At 38.5% G+C, this 18,168-nt stretch overlaps 1 protein-coding gene and 1 long non-coding RNA gene across 6 annotated transcripts in view; one reads left to right on the top strand and one right to left on the bottom strand.

The window, feature by feature from the left end:
• The window catches only part of GRID1 (glutamate ionotropic receptor delta type subunit 1), an 859,069-nt gene that overhangs the window by 519,031 nt on the left and 321,870 nt on the right, over positions 1 to 18,168 (top strand). The window lies entirely within an intron of this gene.
• LOC149318857 (uncharacterized) lies at positions 265 to 15,199 on the bottom strand. The gene is made up of 3 exons (XR_016279831.1): positions 15,092 to 15,199; positions 3,130 to 3,191; positions 265 to 410 (listed from the first exon to the last, which is right to left on the bottom strand). It is a non-coding gene; the product is annotated as an uncharacterized LOC149318857 (long non-coding RNA).

Below are 18,168 nucleotides of genomic sequence, written 5' to 3'. Positions count from 1 at the left end.
GGAACTGCAAGGTTTTAGTAGACAAGCAATGATAATACAATATAATATAATAGTTTTCCATCTTTGACGGCCCATGCACCCGTGCAGATTATCACCCCAGGGAAAGATGGTATATAAATAAATGAGTCCTTAGTTCAATGAGATTATGTAACTGTGCTTCCTGTGAAAAAGCCTTTTATACCATTTCTTTCTTATGCATCTAGAAGGCATCCCTCCTGATGTCCCTACAGCCATTATAGAACTATTGCTATGACATCTCACAGATTATGATGTTTAATGTACATATTCAGACATTTTTAAATGTTGCAGCAGAGAGGGCAACTGCCGCAAGCCTCTGCATCAGCAGTGGTGTTTCTTTATTGTTACCAGCTTTTTCATTTCAGTATCCTTCTAAATTGATCTCCATAAACCTAATGGGGAAAAAAAACACAAAACAAATCTTACTGATAGGAGTACCATTTTCTTTTTCACAGCAACATAAGCAGGAAACAGACTAGGGATGGTAAGAATATTTTTTTAAAAAGAAAGAAAGAAAGAAAGAAAAATGGTTGAAAATCTTTCCCCCAAATGTTGAGAAACCCCAAGAAGAAATTTGGACTGATAAGAATCTTCCTATTTTGGGGCTTAAGCTACACAAAATTTGCAAGTGGTTGGCGTGCGCAGAAACAGCATTTCCTTCACAGAAAACAGCATCTTCTCTATTTATAATATTTCTGCAGACATTTTCTTTTCTGCACAGAAAATAGTACTTTTGTAGATAAATATTAATTTCTGCACAGGAAATATTTCCTGCATAGAATAAGTTGTTTTAGGTATATAACAACCACACATGATTTTTATGCAGAATAAATCCCAACTCGTAAATAGAGAGGATAAAAATTATTGGAAATGCCATTATTAAAAGGAAACGTTTCTCTGTTTCACTGGCAGTTTTCTCCATACACATCTGGGAAAGTGAAAACTGCCATAGCGGGGTGGGGATTTCTCAAACTGTGATTAAAAGGTGAAGAAGAAAAAATGAAAGCTTATGAAACCATCATTCTCCAACAGAATTTAATATAACCTGACCTTTAAGGAAGAATCAAACAAACACAGTAGAGGAACATTTTCAAAACCAGTTGTTTGAAGAAATCAAAAGAATCACTGACGTGTAATGTTACTGTGGTAGTCTTTCTTGCAAAAATGGGACTTCTATTCTGTGGTGGCAAGCAGACCTTGGGAACAGCCCACAATTGCATTGGAATCTTCAGAATTATTGCCAGGTACTTTTTGCAAGCGGTACTTGAAAAAAACCCATAGAAATGAAGGCAAGGGTTCCATAGCATTCCGTCACAGATATGCAACGAACTGGTTGATTTAGTGGTGAATGAAGATTGTATAAAAGCCATAGCAGATGATTAAAGATGCAAAGTAATTTTCCATTTTTGTTAATGTTGTACTAGATATTTCTCTTACATATTAGCTATGAATTGCTTTGTAGTACTGCTTGAATGCAGAAGTGAAGGAACCATTTTTATACCCATTGACAAAAATTGCTTTGTACCCCCTTGACAGTCACACTTTAGAAAACCTATGTGAATTATCATTAGCACTTCTCCGATGTGTGTTAGTAACCTCATTTTAGACATATGATAACTCTAGGAATATGATTGGTCAGTATCAGGGCCTGACAGCTCACTTTAAAAAGTATGCTGTGTTTTTGCCTTGTGCGGCTAATCGCCTGATCCTACTGGGTCAAAAAACAACAACACTGAACATAGTCATTATGCAGTTAAAGTGTTTACATTCTTGATGCTCTATATAATTTATTTTCAGGATGTATCCACAGATAGTAAATACTTCAAGACAATATTGCTCATTGGTCAAAAGCACACACACATCCTAGAGATCACCATGGAAAACATGTCACAGACAAAATGGCCCTTCAGAAAAGATGCCACACAAACTCTTATCATCTAGAATGAATGTATTTTGGAAACCTTAATAACAGAGAGGCAAAAGACTTTACACAGGCAGCAAGTAAAGGGGACACATGGTCTTAGATGTCTCTACACTAATGCACAGAGCATGGGAAATAAACAAGATGAACTTGAACTCTTAGCACAACAAAGCAAATATGATATAATAAGCATCACTGACACCTGGTGGGATAAGTCTCATGAGTGGAATGTAATAATAAAGGGGTATAACCTTTTTAAGTGGAATACTGTGACCAGTTCTGGGCACCACAATTCAAAAAGGATGTTGACAAGTTGGAGTTTGTCCATAGGTGGGTGACCAAAATGATGAAGTGTATGGAAAGCATACCTTGTGAGGAAAGACTTAGGGAGCTGGGTATGTTTAGCCTGGAGAAGAGACAGTTAAAAGGTGCTATGATAGTCCTGTTTAAGTATTTGAAGGGGTGTCACATTGAGGGTGGAACAAGCTTGCTTTCTGCTGCTCCAGAGACAACATGGAACAATGGATGCAAGCTACAGGAAAAGAGATTCCACCTCAACATTAGGAGGAACTTCCTGACAGTAAAGGTTGTTTGACAGTGGAACATACTCCCTTGGAGTGTGGTGGAGTCTCATTCTTTGGAGGTATTTAAACAGAGGCTGGATGGCCATCTGTCAGGGATGCTTTGATTGAGATTTCTTGCATGGCAGGGGGTTGGACTGGATGGCCCTTGTGGTCTCTTCCAACTCTATGATTCTATGATTATGTTATTGCCATTCAATACAAAGAGTGAAAAATGTTATGTTACAAGAAATTATTTTGCTAAAGAAAATGAAAGCAATTGAAGTATCTAGCCCTTCAGCCATGCCGACAAAATTATACAAAAAACAGGCCTTGATGTTATGTGAAAGAGGAAAAAAAGAGCTTACCCAAATGATCAACCACTTTCCCTGGCCTTCAAAGGAAATCATTTTATTAATTCCTTTGATACTAAGACATATCTGATGGATTGAAGAAAACTTCCCACAGGGGCTTGATGATCATTTGCCATAAAGGCCTAGCTGAAGCTTTTCCAAATATTATCATAACTTTTGACCTTTTTTATGAAGGGAAAATATCATGCTCCAAAAATAATTAGTGTTTATTTTAAACAATGTGTTGGTTCACAATGCTGCAGTCAAGATATCTTACCTTCATATGTTCTGTCTATGAATTAGGATAGTCTAAGAGAATGTCTTTTGATAATCCCATCTCTGAAGAAAATAAGAAAAAAAAGGAAGAGGAGTTCATTTTTAAATATATATATATATTGTAAATATAATATAGCTTTTCACTGTCGATCTATTTTAGTGTTAATTACAAAATCTTAAAATTGGGACATTACACGTAATTGGCTTTTCAAAGTATTATATACATTTTTGTTTGTTTCTATGTTTCCATCCAGTGACACTGGCACAAGGTACGGTGAGAAGGAAATGAGATGGTGGTTAGGGGTATCTCAATGGCACATGTGAGGTCTAAGTCACGTATGTCATTGAGATACCTCTCCCTAACAAAAATGCCCTGGATTGCAACAGCATAATATGTAATTAACTCATTTCAGCTAATTGATTTCTGATCTCTAGTATGGCGTGTTTACCTATCAGCCATATCATGATAGAAAATGGTGTGTCATTTTCCCCTCCTAGTTAAATAGAGCCCATTAAGCTAACATAAACAGCATTCTCAGTCCCAATCAGAGAACCAATTATCAAATGAAAAGTCAACACGTACACGAATCCCATTGATTCAGATTGTCTACTCTACTTAGAATGAAATAGAATGGAATAAATCTTTATTACAGTCATAGACCGGCACAAGGGAGTGGGACACATTCAATTAAAAACATCAAAATAAAATATACATCTGCTTAAAATATACAAAGAGTGTGGAAAAACATTTAGAGACATTAAAATTGTATGTGAAACACCCTAACTTACTGTTTACAGAGCAAGATTCATTAGGTTTGGATTGTGATATCAGTCATTGTCTCACAAATTTTAAGTGCTGCTGCACAGAACCTAGCAACATTATATGTTATATCAGGATTAATGTCTGAAAGAATAGGAAGTATAAAATTGTCCTGTTCATCCAGAATGTTTATAAAGTAAAGGTGAAGTGAGAATAATATGGATGTCTCTATAGTACAAACACTGGAGTAAAACATGCTCTATTGTTTCTATAGGACCAGATTCACAGGACGAGATTGTCCTATCTTAGCCTTGAAGGGTAGCTGGGGGAGAGCATGATGTTGTTCTAGAGTAAAGGCCCACCAATGTTTAGATGCTTCTAGATTTGTTAAATACCCCATAGTGGAAGCTACTCTACTTGGAACTAGCAGTTGAATTTAGACAGGATTGAGAATCACCCTATCCTTCGGAGATTGTTATATTTCAACTTCCATAATTTCTCACTATTGTTTATACTGGAAATGCCTAGGACAAACTGTAGTCCAATGATATCTGGAAGACTGTTTGATTCCCATTCCTGATTTAGGACAACATACATCAGGAAATACAGCCTCCATTACAGGTTGTATGCCTGCATAGATAACATTTGATGCAAGTTCTAAAAAGAACTTTCAAGTGTTCTTGGAAACTTTATATTGAATATGTATAAATGAAAGAGCAGAGTAAGAAAGAACAGAATTCAGGCAGGTGAAACAGAATGCTAGGCCAGGACAAGAGCTATTAATTCTTTGGTGGTCTTTATTTGTGAAAGGCTGCTAGCTACATGCAACTATAGAAACAGCCTTAAACATTTACCAGCTGAGATGACTCACTAGAGTGGATTTCATAACTCCAGAAAGCAACCTCTCACATTGTAATTCCAATTTTCTTATGGAACAAGGTAGGAATGTCAACATTTCTTTCCTATCACTTTTCAGAATATGATCACCGATTTTTAAATATTACTTATATAAAGATTACAATCCATGTCCTTCTTAAAGATGCATAAGAAAAAATAACTATAATTATATTTAGAATTTACATATGGCTCTAATGTATTCCTATACATGATCTCAATACAACAACAATAAAATATAAGGCATTATTGATAACATTATATTGCAAAGGGAAATGGATTGGAGGAGGAGTGGCTTGTCCAAACTTCATTATCAAAATTCAAATCATGTTGTTTTGAATTGCCCTACTCCTTATTACATTCTGTGCTGAGTTGTTGTTCTAATAAGATTAGAACATTTTATATTTATAACTAATCATGGAAGTTGGCTTAATTATAAGTCTCACACAACGATTGGGATAGTTATTGTCTGGACTAAATTCTAGCCAGGGGAGTCTGGGCATTGTAGTTCAACAAGGGAAGTCTTTAGGTCCTGAACTTGGGCAAATCACAGGTTTTAAATGCATTTTTTTCACAAGGGTTTACAGCCATTAGGAAGCTTGAAATTTTGTTCAGTCTATTTATCTGTGGTTGTGGTTATCTTACTTTTTTGTTTGGGATTTTAAAAAACATACTACAACAACAACAAGAAAATGCTTACTGTGCTTACTCTCAGCAACCTGTGAGCACCTAGAAGCAGGAGACTGAAAATGTTTTTGTCTCTGTGAAATAGGGAGTAATGGTATTGTGAAAATATGATATGTTAAGATAAATTCTGGCTGCATAGCAGTGTAGTATCTAAATGCAAGGGATATACTATTTTAGTGATACATACCTTTCAATGTTTATAACAAATATTCACTTATTTTAAAGTGAAAGCAGACCACTACTTGCTAATAGTGTAAGTAAACTATTGATGTGAGTCTGGATGTTATGCTCTGAAGAAAGAATTTGGCAATAATCTCTTTAAAATATAGATTATTTATAATCCTGACTCAGTTTTACATAAATTAGGAATTGTATTTTCCGACACATGTTATTTATGCCTACTTTTTTGATGCTATTGTTCAACAAATCTTCCGAGGCTTTTAAAGGTAGTTGCTGTGAGGCGCAAGATAAAACCCCTATGCATTTCCTATAGCTAGAACACACCAGGAGGGCCCCAGTTCTTCACAACGAGTACCTACTTTTTCGACTTTAAATACCACATGAAATTAATAAATATATGTAAATGTTCTTAGTCGTCTGGCTTGGATGCTTTCCTCTGAACATCATATGAATGGGATTTATTTCTGAAGACATTGTGGGAATCATTTTTGTTTCTTTTTTCTGCCTGTAGCAGAATCAGAGAGTTTGGATTAAATAATGAGAAATGGAAATATTAGTGGGTAGTGAGGATGACAAAATTTGCTTCAAAAAGTAGCATTGGTTATTACCAAAACTGTAATGTCTTGTCCTATTAAATTAAATGTTTTTCTTCTTTTTTTATTAAATTGTTTATAAAGCTACGAGATAAGGTCATATAAGAAATTAGACTAAGGTTTCTGTAGTATTCTGATGGAACAGCTTTATTTGCCTGTGTCATCTCAATCATATTAGATTGTGCAGGTTCTGAAGCAGTGTATAGATTGGGCAATAGGCTGGATGAAGACCAGTAGTTTGAGGCTGGAAGCTTACTACATAGACACTATGTAGGCACGTGATTTTCTTGTCTGGGAATAATGTGTATAGTCTGTTCCAAGCAGGGTTTCATTTTCCCTGAAATAGCAGGTGCATCACTTTGGGTGTACTTCTTGATCCACCATTGTCAATTGAAACCTCATTGGGTTCACTGGCTGAGAATGATTTTTACCATTTTTATTTATTTATTTTTAATTATTTTACCATTTCAGCTTGGTTTGGTAGTAACGATGGTTTCCAGACAAGAATATACAGTGGTTCTTCCCAGTCATGGTAGACAAGTTATATAGGTCACTTCCCAGATAAGTTATAGATGGTTGATGTATTTGAGGACAAATGAGAACCTTCTGGTAATGCAGAATGATGTGGCCAGAACTATAACTGGCATAAGCAGATGAAGTTATAATACATACATTGCTGATCCACCATGGAATAATAAGACCAAACACTGAGAATTGGTTAAACAAGGGCCACTTTATTTGAATAAAAATGATTTTAAGCTGTGTTAAACCTGGAAAGGAGTGAGTGGAGAGAGCAGGCCAGGTAACACTTTTGACTACCTCCTCAGCCTTCCCCTGGAAAAACACTTGAGCCCTGAGAGCAATCCAATCGTAGTTGCACCCTAGCTAGTCATCTACTGGAAGACAGACCCAAGGCACCCCCCAAAAGTCATAGGACTTAATGTGAGAGCAAAACCCACAGGCCCACCTCAAGGGTAGCTTCCTTCCCTTCTTCTGGGTCATAAGACCTAACAAGGCACTTTCAGAGCCCTGCCTTTCACCAAAGATGTACCAAGTTGTACATTAAAGTTCTTCTTTTTTTTTCACCCTGCTACCTGCAAAGTTGTTGTGCCATACCCCCAGACCTCATATTCAGATGGGAACCAGAAGGAACGAAGAATACATCTTCACTATTCAAAAGCATTCTGAAAAATCACCTCCTCTGGGTCAGATGTGGAATGTGATGGGAATGTCTGGCAGCAGCGGCAGCATTCTCTTGTGCGGTAAGATGTGTTCTTTGTCCCATCCGGTTCCCATCAAGCCCCTCTTTGTAACACGACGGGCCCGTTCTAGGGCCTATGCGATAAACGTAATAGAGACAGAGGGGGCAAGATGGGCCAAAGTGGCAAGAGAGAGAGAGTGTGTGTATGCCACACTAGCAAGGCAGAGGGCCAAGAAGGCATGGCAGTGTTTGAACAGCATGAAACAGAATTAACAGCACCTTCCCTAGCCAATCGAAGGAGAGTAAAGGAAGGACTATGGAGGTTGGTATGTTTAAGAACCAAATGCTCATTAATCAGGGAACAGTTGTTGTGCTTACAATAGACCAAAAATTCTGGCACCTCCCATAGGTAACATGTTGCTCACAACCAACCTATCTGGTGGATGCAACATTCCTGGATCTCCCTTTTGGAACTGTCATTTGGATTGCTTGCTTGACTGTGTGTGATTCAGATTGGCTGCAGTGTAATCCTTGCTGGTGAGCCGCACTTCCCTTGAAGATTCTCCCATGTTCTTTTGCTTTTTGTACCCTCTCTCAGGGGCCTGGACTTGTGTGGGTTCCAAATCATGACAAAAGTGCCCACCTATTTAAAATATTGCCCATAGCTAATCATCATCCAGATGCAGTGTGGGATAAGCATAATAATAATAATAATTTGGTACTTCTATTTAAAACTCTAAACAGAAATAATGCAGTTCCCTATAAGATCTTACCCATGTTTTAAAATTATCATTGGAGGTTCTTCTTCAAGTACCATTGGTTTATTTGTTGTTGGGTGCCTCCAAGTTGTTTCCTACTTACGGTGATTCAAAGGAAAACCTGTCATAGGGTTTTCTGTGATTGGGAGTGTATATATATTACACGACAACAAAATAGAGAGCTTTGTCTATTGTGACACTGTGTTTCTATAATGTTCTTGCACTGAGGGCATTGTATCGTTTTAGCATTCTATCATGACACTATCATTATATCGATCTACAAGCAGGTTGCAACCTGCCAGTTTGCCTGTCCTTAGCATTTAAACATGAGGTTTTTAAGAATCTGATTGATGTGAGATGTCAGTATTATTTTCGCTGGTGCTTTTATGTTATTGTATTGTATATCAATACCATCTTGATATTGTAAAATGAAGGATGGTATAAAATATTTGTAATGAATAATAAATAAATAAGAATTATTGAGATAATTTAGGCAAATTATTTTGAACATTTAAAATGTGATACATTTTACCATATTTTATTTTGTGCGCTATTATTATTTTTCAGGCACTCCTTCTTGCTTCTCATGAGATATGTATCCAAATGTATTTGGATGAATAGTCTTCTAGGCATAAAATGGCAAGAAATGAAAACCGGATCCAGTGTGTGTGTCTGAGCAGGACAGAGTGTGTAGGTGGCTGAAATATCCATATCTGAAGTGTACACTAAGGGCGACCTCAGGGCTCATGCTTAAACTAGTGTCTGAACATGACCTAGAAACTGTTACTTTGAAAAATATATAAGGAGCAGAACATATTAATTTTCTGACTATGCATTGGGTACAAGGTCATACGCCTAGTGTTTATACCCTGCCTAAAAAGTGTAAAGGCTTCTTATGGCTTATAAATCACAGGGGACAATGTACACTATGTGTTCTGCCTGCCGAGTACACACTATTTTGAGTAGCTCAATAGACTAGGTTCTATGAGGTCCAAGGGTCCCTGATGTTTCTTTACTGAGATTGTCATGGCACCAAAAACTATCCAGAAATTAGCATGCACAATAGCAGTCACAGTAAAAACTGGGAACTTTAATAGACTGGAAAGTTATTAGATGTGACTTCATAGACCTATCTCCTTTCTTCTTGTTAACACAAGATTTGCTGGGGCATGCTACTGTCTGCAGGTTACCTTATAGGACTTTGACAAATGAAACATCCTTTCATAACAAGGTGAATTTATGTTTTTCCTCCTTACTCAATACTGTGGAGTTAAATTTTGCATTAATTGAATTCCTCAAGGGCGTGGAGGGAATATGGATTAAAATTCTACTGTATAGACATTTAATGAATTACGTTAGTGTTCCTACAATTGCAAACCTAAAATTAGAATTAAATAAGAGTGTGTATATAAATCTTGACAGGGAGGAAATGGCCCAGTGAAAACATTATTACACCAAGGTGTTCTGCGTGTGGATGAAACTATTGCCAATTTCATTCTCCTTGACCAAAAATTTGTCAAGGCAGAGCAAAACAAATCTTCTGGAACTACTGAAGCTTCTGTTCCGAGATTGTAATTAGAAGTGAACACTTATGTCCCATCTGTTTACCACATCACTGAAGCTATGAGCACTGTCAGTAGTAGTGGGTGAACAAATAAATCAACGAACTAGTGGGATGCACTTTTGTGTTGCAACAACCACCCCTTCCTCTCACCACTCATTGATATTGATTTGCAAATGAGACTGCTTGTTTGTTTATTGGAATGGGGTTGTTACTTCTGCAGAATGTTTTAGCCAGGATACAGTTGCTTTCCAAGGTCTCCAGCTCTCATTACTCATCACTGTCATTTGACTTTTGTTGTAAGGCTCAGCAAACCTAAAAATGGCTAAAACATTGCTTCCCAAATCATTCATGTCTTCCCTTGTCCAGACCATGTGATCCTACTTCTTAAACCCTTATAGATACTTGGCTGTCCATCTCCTTCTGCACCCAGTACAAACTATTTGTATCTTTGGGGTACTATATGGGCCTGAGCAGACAGGACAAGATAGCATTGGCAGCTCACCTGGGTTAGTCCCTGGATAGGCACGGGGATGAATGGGTGTTCACACATCTGTTCCTACACTGACCCAATACCTGGGGCTGTTTCTTACCTTTCCAATATGTGATCCATCTTAGAAGCCTCCTAGTTGCCCCACCTGATGTGGAAATAAGGTGCCTGGTTGCATCCATGTGGCCAGGTACCTTGTTTCCATGACAGATAGAGCTGCTGGGGGGCTTCTGATATTACCTGCCAGAAAGGTAAAAGAAGTTGGGGGGGGGGATGTCTGAACATCCTGGTCTTGTCACTGAGTTTCTTAGGAGATTATCAGATGGGGAAAATTGGGGGGGGGGGCATACTCCTAGCAAAGTAGTGTGATCACACTGAAGATTTTCAGATGGTATTGGACTTATTCATGACTTAATCCATGATGAACCAGCAATGCTCCATCAGCAAACCCTTCATGGGACTTCTTGTGATCACACTAAAATCTGAAAATGATTGTGCTACTTTGCCAGGAGTATGTCTTTTACTCTGGGCTCCCCCCCCCCCATCTGATCATCTCAGGAACTAAATAGTTGTCATGGCACATTGCAATCTTGCAGGGATGTAAATTGTATTGAAAACGTGTGGTGTGCCATGTCATATGATGTGGTCATGTTCAATGATTAACCTTTTCTGGCTGCATGTATTATAACATAACAGTTTTGTACTGGAAAAATATTGATGTTTATAGAACATGTTTTCTTTTAAATTATATCCCTGAGATCCTGCATGCTCTTACTGTTCCCAAAAGACTTATACTTCAAAGCTGGAAGGATAAACACTCTCTATTGTTCAGTGGTAAGAAAACATCACTGCTTTAGCTACCCATTAATGGTGTTTTGTTAGATGTCAAATTCAAGAAAATATGTTTTTGAAAATACAGTCAGCTTATATGAATACTTAACCCACACTCATATACTGTGCATTCCCCCTTCCCCTCATTTTTTCTCCCCCCCCCCATTTCTTTTAAAACTTATTTTAAAAAATCTAATAAAAATTAAAAAGAAGGTATGTGCTGTTGAATAAGGATGGAAATAATATTCACTTTTTTTTTTGTTCTGGGATGAAAAACTGGTTTCTCAACACTTGGGAAACCTGATTAGGAAGAATAATACAAAGGCAAGAATTTTGCACAGTTACTGTCAGTACTTGCACATGCCAAAATGTTTCAAGAGATCATTCTCTGCATCAATTCCAGTGGACTTTTTTTTGCCAAAAATGGGAAGGGGTATGGAGGGAGGAAAAAACATTTTTTTTAATATGAAAGTCATGTCTTTTATACAAAAAACTAAGTGTTTTATTTGAAAATACTGTCTTTGTGCAACAGGCATATAAAACTATATTTTTAGAAGCAATGTGTTTGTGCAAAATTGGTATGATTTTGTTGTTGTTGTTTCACAAAACACATGTTAACACCCCCTCCAATCTACATATGTTGGAAACAATCATTTGTCCTATACAGTCAGCCATCCTTATCCAGATTTTTTATCCACGGATTTCAAGCATTCATGGTTTGAAAATACATGAAAAATATACCAATTTCCATAGGCAAACCTTGATTTTGCCCTTTAATATAAGGGATACCAATTTATTATGTCATATTTAATGGGATTTAAGCATCCACAGATTTTGGTATCCATGGGAGGTCCTGGAACTAAACCCCAGTGGATAACAAGGGCCCACTGTACAAATATTGCAAGATTCTCTTTTTGCACAAAAACATTTTCCCAGACACAAAAAATGAGGGAGTTGCACAATCTCCCTAGAATTTCATGGAAAATCATTGTGTATTTCTATGCAGAATAACTTCTCAGAACTCGTCAGGAGGTGACTATGGTCGGGAAAAGTGTACAGAAATATTTGTTCTTTCCTGGAGGAGGGAGAAAACTGTGGGAGTAATTGATCCTTGCATGCAAGGATTAAATAGTTGAAGATATGCATCCATAGTGTTGAAACATTGTGGACCACAATCAGCACCTAAATATGACCTCTTTGGCGGTTCAGTGGCTATGCTTCTCTGTAACCTTTGGGCTTTTTTATGATCATCGATATGCCTTCAGAAAGCCTTTCTTTGTGGCACATGAACGTCACTGAAAGTACAAGTGAAAAATGGCAAAGTGGTGATTGGTTGTGTGCTTCCTCATGTTGTGTGTTGGGAAGGGAGCTGATGAAGAGGCTTCATCACAGGTCATTCATCCAGAACCTTTGGAAGCAATTGGAGCCAGATTTTATGAAACAGCTTTTCTCTTGGGAGTAATCGTCCTTGCTTTTGGAACTCATTCATTCTCTCTTGAATGACAGAATATTTCAGCTTTACAACATGGATTCTTTGGAGTATACATTCACAACTGAAACTTTATATCTTTTTTTGTTATGCTTCTGCATTTCCCACAGAGGAACTTCCTGACAGTAAGGGCTGTTTGACAGTGGAACACACTTCCTCAGAGATTAGTGGAGTCTCCCTCATTGGAGGTCTTTAAACAGAGGCTGGATGGCCATCTGTTGGGTATGCTTTGATTGAGAGTTCTTGCATGGCAGGGGGTTGGACTGAATGGCCCTTGTGGTCTCTTCCAATTCTGATTCTATGATTCTATAATCTGTAATCCAGAGGTAATATATTTACAGACTAGAAAGAACAGTTAGTTTAACCTTCCCCCCCCCTTTCTTCAGAAGATGAGGGGGCTGAGTTTGAGCCCCAGGTGGAGGGGAAAGCTGAAGCTGAGCCGGGTCCTAGCTCTACTCTGCCAGCTCAAGCAGAGCCTGTACTGTGTCAGGAAGCTCAGCAGCCCAGCCTCCCACCAGCAGAGAGTCAAGGCACAGAAGATGTGGGCGAGCAGGACAATGAGGTGCCTACCTTTAGCCAGTGAAGGTCTGAAAAGGCATGCCTCTGCTGGTCCAGGAGGCTTTATGAGAAACACTCATCAATCGGGAAGTACCTGTGATTAGGAACTGGGTAATGTGAACAGGTGCAGGTCACTGAGCTCCTTTGTCAGAGATTATCTGATTTTCCTGGTGAAAGCATGTTTCTCTGACTCCCTTGGACTTTGTAGCCTGAGATCTTGCCTCTTGAACTACTGACTGATCTGGACCCTTTGGACCTCGGAACTACCTTGCTAATCCTGCCTTTCTGGAACCTTAGGCCCTTGGATTGTTTGACCCTTCTCTATTGGACCTTGAACTGGTACTTGGCTACTGTACTTCATTTCTTGCATTTGTAAAGGCCTTTAGTTTTGGTTATAAAGCTCTGCTAGGCTGTGAAGTCGAAGGCTTTCAAGGCCAGCATCCATAGTTTTTTGTGGGTTTTTTGGGCTTTGTGGCAATGTTCTAGAAGAGTTTATTCCTGACATTTTGCCAGCATCTGTGGCTGACATTTTCAGAGAATGCTTGCCTGGAAAGGAGTTGGATATAAATATATTATGTGATCTGGGAAGGCAGGAGTGATTTGCATGTGGATTGTTCTGTTGCTAATGGCAGGCCTCAGAGTGGGAAGGTCTGCAAAAGAGGATTAGTGTCTGCTTGATTAGTGCTCATTGTCTGCTGGGAAACCCCTGACCATGGGAGATTTCTCATTTGCATTTGCTGAGTCTTCATCTTGCTATTTTTCAGGACTGGTAGCCAAACCTTGAAATTGTCCAAGTGTTTGTGGATTTGAATGGCTTCTCTGTGCATCCTGAGCTGGTAGTTGTTGGCATGGTCCAGAATTTCAGTGTTTTCAATCAGTATTTTATGCCCAGGAAGGTTTGTAACATGTTCTGTTACGAGAGACACTGCAGACTGGGTCAGTCAGAAAAATCAGCAGCATGGTTTCTGCCGTGTGTTTTCTACCATAATCTTCTAGTTTAGGATTCCCCGGCCTGAAGCTATACAAAACTTTTGGGAGATTTTTTCTTCTTTTAAAGCCTCATGGAAACTACTATTTCAAGTACAGGTTGAGTCTCCCTTCTCTAGAATTCTGAAACCAGAATCCAAAACTTTCTTCATGGTCGCTCAGATAGTGATATCTTTGTTTTCTGATGGTTCAGTGTACACAAACTTTGTTTCATGCACAAAAATATTTTAAAAATATTGTCTAAAATTACCTTCAAGCTATGTGTATACCAAAACCACTGCTTCTAGACAGTCACTTATGTTTTTCTTGCGCATTCTTGCTGTTTTCTACACAAAGCCCAGCAATTTTTCACAATAAAAACCTTACACAAAAAGGTGGTTCAAAAACCCACAACCCTGAACTAAGAAACAGCCATATAGTATAGTGTATAAAGCAGTAGACTTGCATGAAAAACACATTCAGCTTTTGATATAATTTATTCACAAGAACACACAATTCTCATTCAAAGAAGTGTATATTTCAGCACATAATAATTTTCAAAATCACTTCAAGAGAACTGAATTGAGTGAGAACTGAGCAGAAATATTTTTCTTGACAGCAGGAATAAAATTGGATTTTTTTTCATCCTCACTTGAAAGGAAATCAAGAGACAGATAACTGAGCATGCAACTCTTGTTGTATACCACCTGGCGGTGGTAGCAATGGTGACTTTTAGTGGACAGATATAAAGACAGAAGTATGAGCAAATACTCTTCATGCAATCAATGCTTGTAGGAATTCTCAGTTGGACGAATTGGGCATCTGTTCACCTGACATTGATCCAGAGTTTGGAAATGTTTCTTTACAAACTGCAATATGCCAAACTCCCTGCCAATAAGCTTATTGGTCATGCAGGCCTGGATGTATATGTATATGTATTCCAAAAATAATGTTTCCAAGCTCTGAAATGATGTTGCCGATGCATTAAAACTTACAGTTGTGCCCAAACAACTAGTTTGTAACAGGAAAGAGCTCTTAAAAGACCTCTCTCCCAGCTTTGCCGATGTATTGGGTAATAAGTGAGGAAAGAGCCAAGCCTCTTCTTATCATTCCTGCAAACAGTGGTACTGTGACGGAGAGCACTCCCAGCTGTCCAATCAGAAGGCAGCTGAGGGCCAGCCAATAGCCTGTAGGCTGGAACTTTTGAAGATGCCGAACTGACAGTTGGGGCGTCAGTTGGAACCGGGACAGTTTAGAACAGGAGTTAGGGTTTAGAATCTTTGGGAGAGAGGACTGAGGTCCAGGAGTTCCTGAGGGAATGTGTTAGTTAGGGGCTGGAATCCTGAGAGGGAGGGTTCCAGGGCTCGAGAAGGACGGTTAGGGGTAGAGTCCGAGTGAGAAAAGGGCTCCCTACCGTTTCACTGCCAGACCTCTAGAAAAGGGAGAGGCTGGAGTGTGAGATCCTGTGGGGTATGGTTTGCCTTGGTGGCTGAGTTAAGAGAAGGACTTGCCTAAAGAGAGACAGAAAAGTCCCTATGTAATTGAGAAATACTTGGGAAAAGTGAAGTGACTAGAGTAGAGTCAATGAATATAAATATAACTAAGTAACCTGTGCCTGAACTAGAAGTTACATAATATCATTTAGTTCAAGAATAAAATGTCCAACTGTTCTGTTTAATAAAGTTTATATTTTGGTTTACATAAAAGCTTGTCAGTCATACATATCAGCTCCACGCTACTATATAAAGAAAAGACCCTACCGCCAGCCCTTAAAAAGAGGGTAGTCATTACAAAATTGGTGGCAGCAATAAGGAAAGAAGGGTAACTGTTACATAACTGGTGGCAGCGGTGGGATAAGTAAAGCCCAAGCGCCTGCCATCTTTAAGTGGGGGTCCGTTACAGGTACTGAGACAACTGATACCACTTTTCTAGTCTAGGCAAAGTTGCTTGTCTGAAGACACTTCTGTTTTCTAAGCCACATATTCCTTATGGTTCCTAGACTCTGGGAGATTACACTGGACCCTATAATGATATAGTTGAGGTAGCATTGGCTCCAAAAATGTTCAAGCCATGAGTATATAATGTGAAAATCTTGTGTCCATGATTAAGATCTGCAGCCATATGTTCCATGCTCAGTTATGCCTGGATGGGGAAGATGTTATGCATATGTTTGGTCCCAACACAACTTCCTAAATAATTCCAGCCACTTGTACATCCTGATTAAGTATTTATGCAAGAAGGAATATTATTCCAGGAGATGTGGTTATTGGAATTCTTCATATGGGAAACCTCCTCTGAACAAATCCTGCCAAAAAAATTCACCATAGGGTTGCCATAAGTCAGAGATGACCTGAAGGCACACAACAACAACAAACAATGTATTTTGTAATAAATAAATGAATGAATAATCGCAGTGGCAAAATGTAGTAAAATATATATACATGCTTGGTAAATTGGGGTCCATGAGTTTGATGAAGGTTGTACCTATTAGCTTCTTTGTTCAGGTTCTGATCCCAGTCAGAGGGGTCAGGGTGCTAGGGATAAGTCCAGTTTCCAGCAAGGGAAACAACACCAAGTCATACAACTCCATGGACAGCTATGAGGCAATGCTTCATAAAGCAATATCAACCAAAAAAGGTTTCAGGTTACAATAAAGCAATTCAAGCCAATCAGAGATCAGGTTTCAATATAACATAGTCTAAACAAAATCTAAACAAGAGAGCCAGCGTTGTGTACTGGTTTGAGCATTGGGTTGTGATTCTGGAGAGCAGGGTTCAATTCCCAGCTCGGCCATGAAATCCACTGGGTGACCTTGGGCAAGTCACAGGGTCTCAGCCTCAGGGGAAAGCAATGACAAGTCTCCTGTGAGCAAATGTTGCCAAGAAAACTGCATGATAGATTTGCCTTAGGATCACCGTAAGTCAGAAATGACTTGAAGGCACACAACAACAACAAAAGAGAGCAAGTAGTGCTCTGTATTGAAAGATATCTACTTCTCCTTGGAAGAGCTACACAGCTCTCCAAAGCATTCCACTTTGTTTTGAATTCGTTGTTGTCACTGCTGTGAAGATCATGAGCATGGCAGTCCTTATTTTGGTAGTAGGAAAAGGCTGTAGCATTTATATAGCTTTATCAAGGTTCAGAATGCTTTATAATCTCTGCCTTTTTGTAATCCTCACCACAGACCTGTAGGGCAAATAAGTATTATCATTTGCACAAGTTGGAGCTTGTAAAGATTTGTTAAGAGGATCGGTGGTTTATTTAAAATATTCATAGCCTGTCATTCTGCTTGAAAACAGGCTCTCAAGTCTTCTGACAGTAAGTGAGAATGAACACATAATAACATTAATAAGATTCTTGAAAAGGCAATGTTGACTTAAGATGGCTCTCAAGGGATACTGATTGGAAATGTCCACTCTCCAGGCCTTTTAATGTTACAAATGGTGCTATTTTCATGAAATTAATTTTTTCTGTTCCATAGTAGCTGCCCAAAAACTGATCCTGTGGATCATCTGAAATGGGGGGTGAGTCTTCAGATGAAGCTGAAACCCATGGAAACTTTCAAGTATAAGTACCTTTCTGTTAGTACAATAAACTTTTATGTCCAAGCCAAAGTCTCTAACAATGGTCATTTGACTCTGATGTTTCTCTAATGCATTCCTCTTCCTGTTGTGTATATCTTAATCTTTAAGCCCTACTTTAAAATGGAAAAGTACCATGTGATCTTTCCAAGACTGCCATATTTATGGTGGAAAGAAATTTATCTCTGAAGATGCTATCTTCCATTGTTCAACAATGTTAAATCTTTCTTTTAGCCTATGAAGGCTGCAGCAATGCAAGTATATATTGTATATGTATCAGTATTTCTCACTATTCTAATTCTAACTGTCTACATGCATTTCATGCTCAAGAATGGAAGTTATGATCATGGATATGCTGATGCACTGAAAATGGCAGGAAAGAGATAAAGATCTCTGTAATTCAGAGAAATAATGGTGACCAAAAAGCTGTCCCCTATACTTTTGCCTAATTGAATCTAACTATAATTCATGAGTACTACCTATGGGCCGCT

This window comes from Sceloporus occidentalis, unplaced genomic scaffold (genome assembly GCF_023333645.1).
Source record: "Sceloporus occidentalis isolate IW3139 unplaced genomic scaffold, rSceOcc1.0.p SCAF_2, whole genome shotgun sequence".
NCBI classification, from domain to species: domain Eukaryota; kingdom Metazoa; phylum Chordata; class Lepidosauria; order Squamata; family Phrynosomatidae; genus Sceloporus; species Sceloporus occidentalis.
The sequence above is the reverse complement of the archived record's forward strand: the minus strand, read 5'-3'. Positions and strand labels throughout refer to the sequence as shown.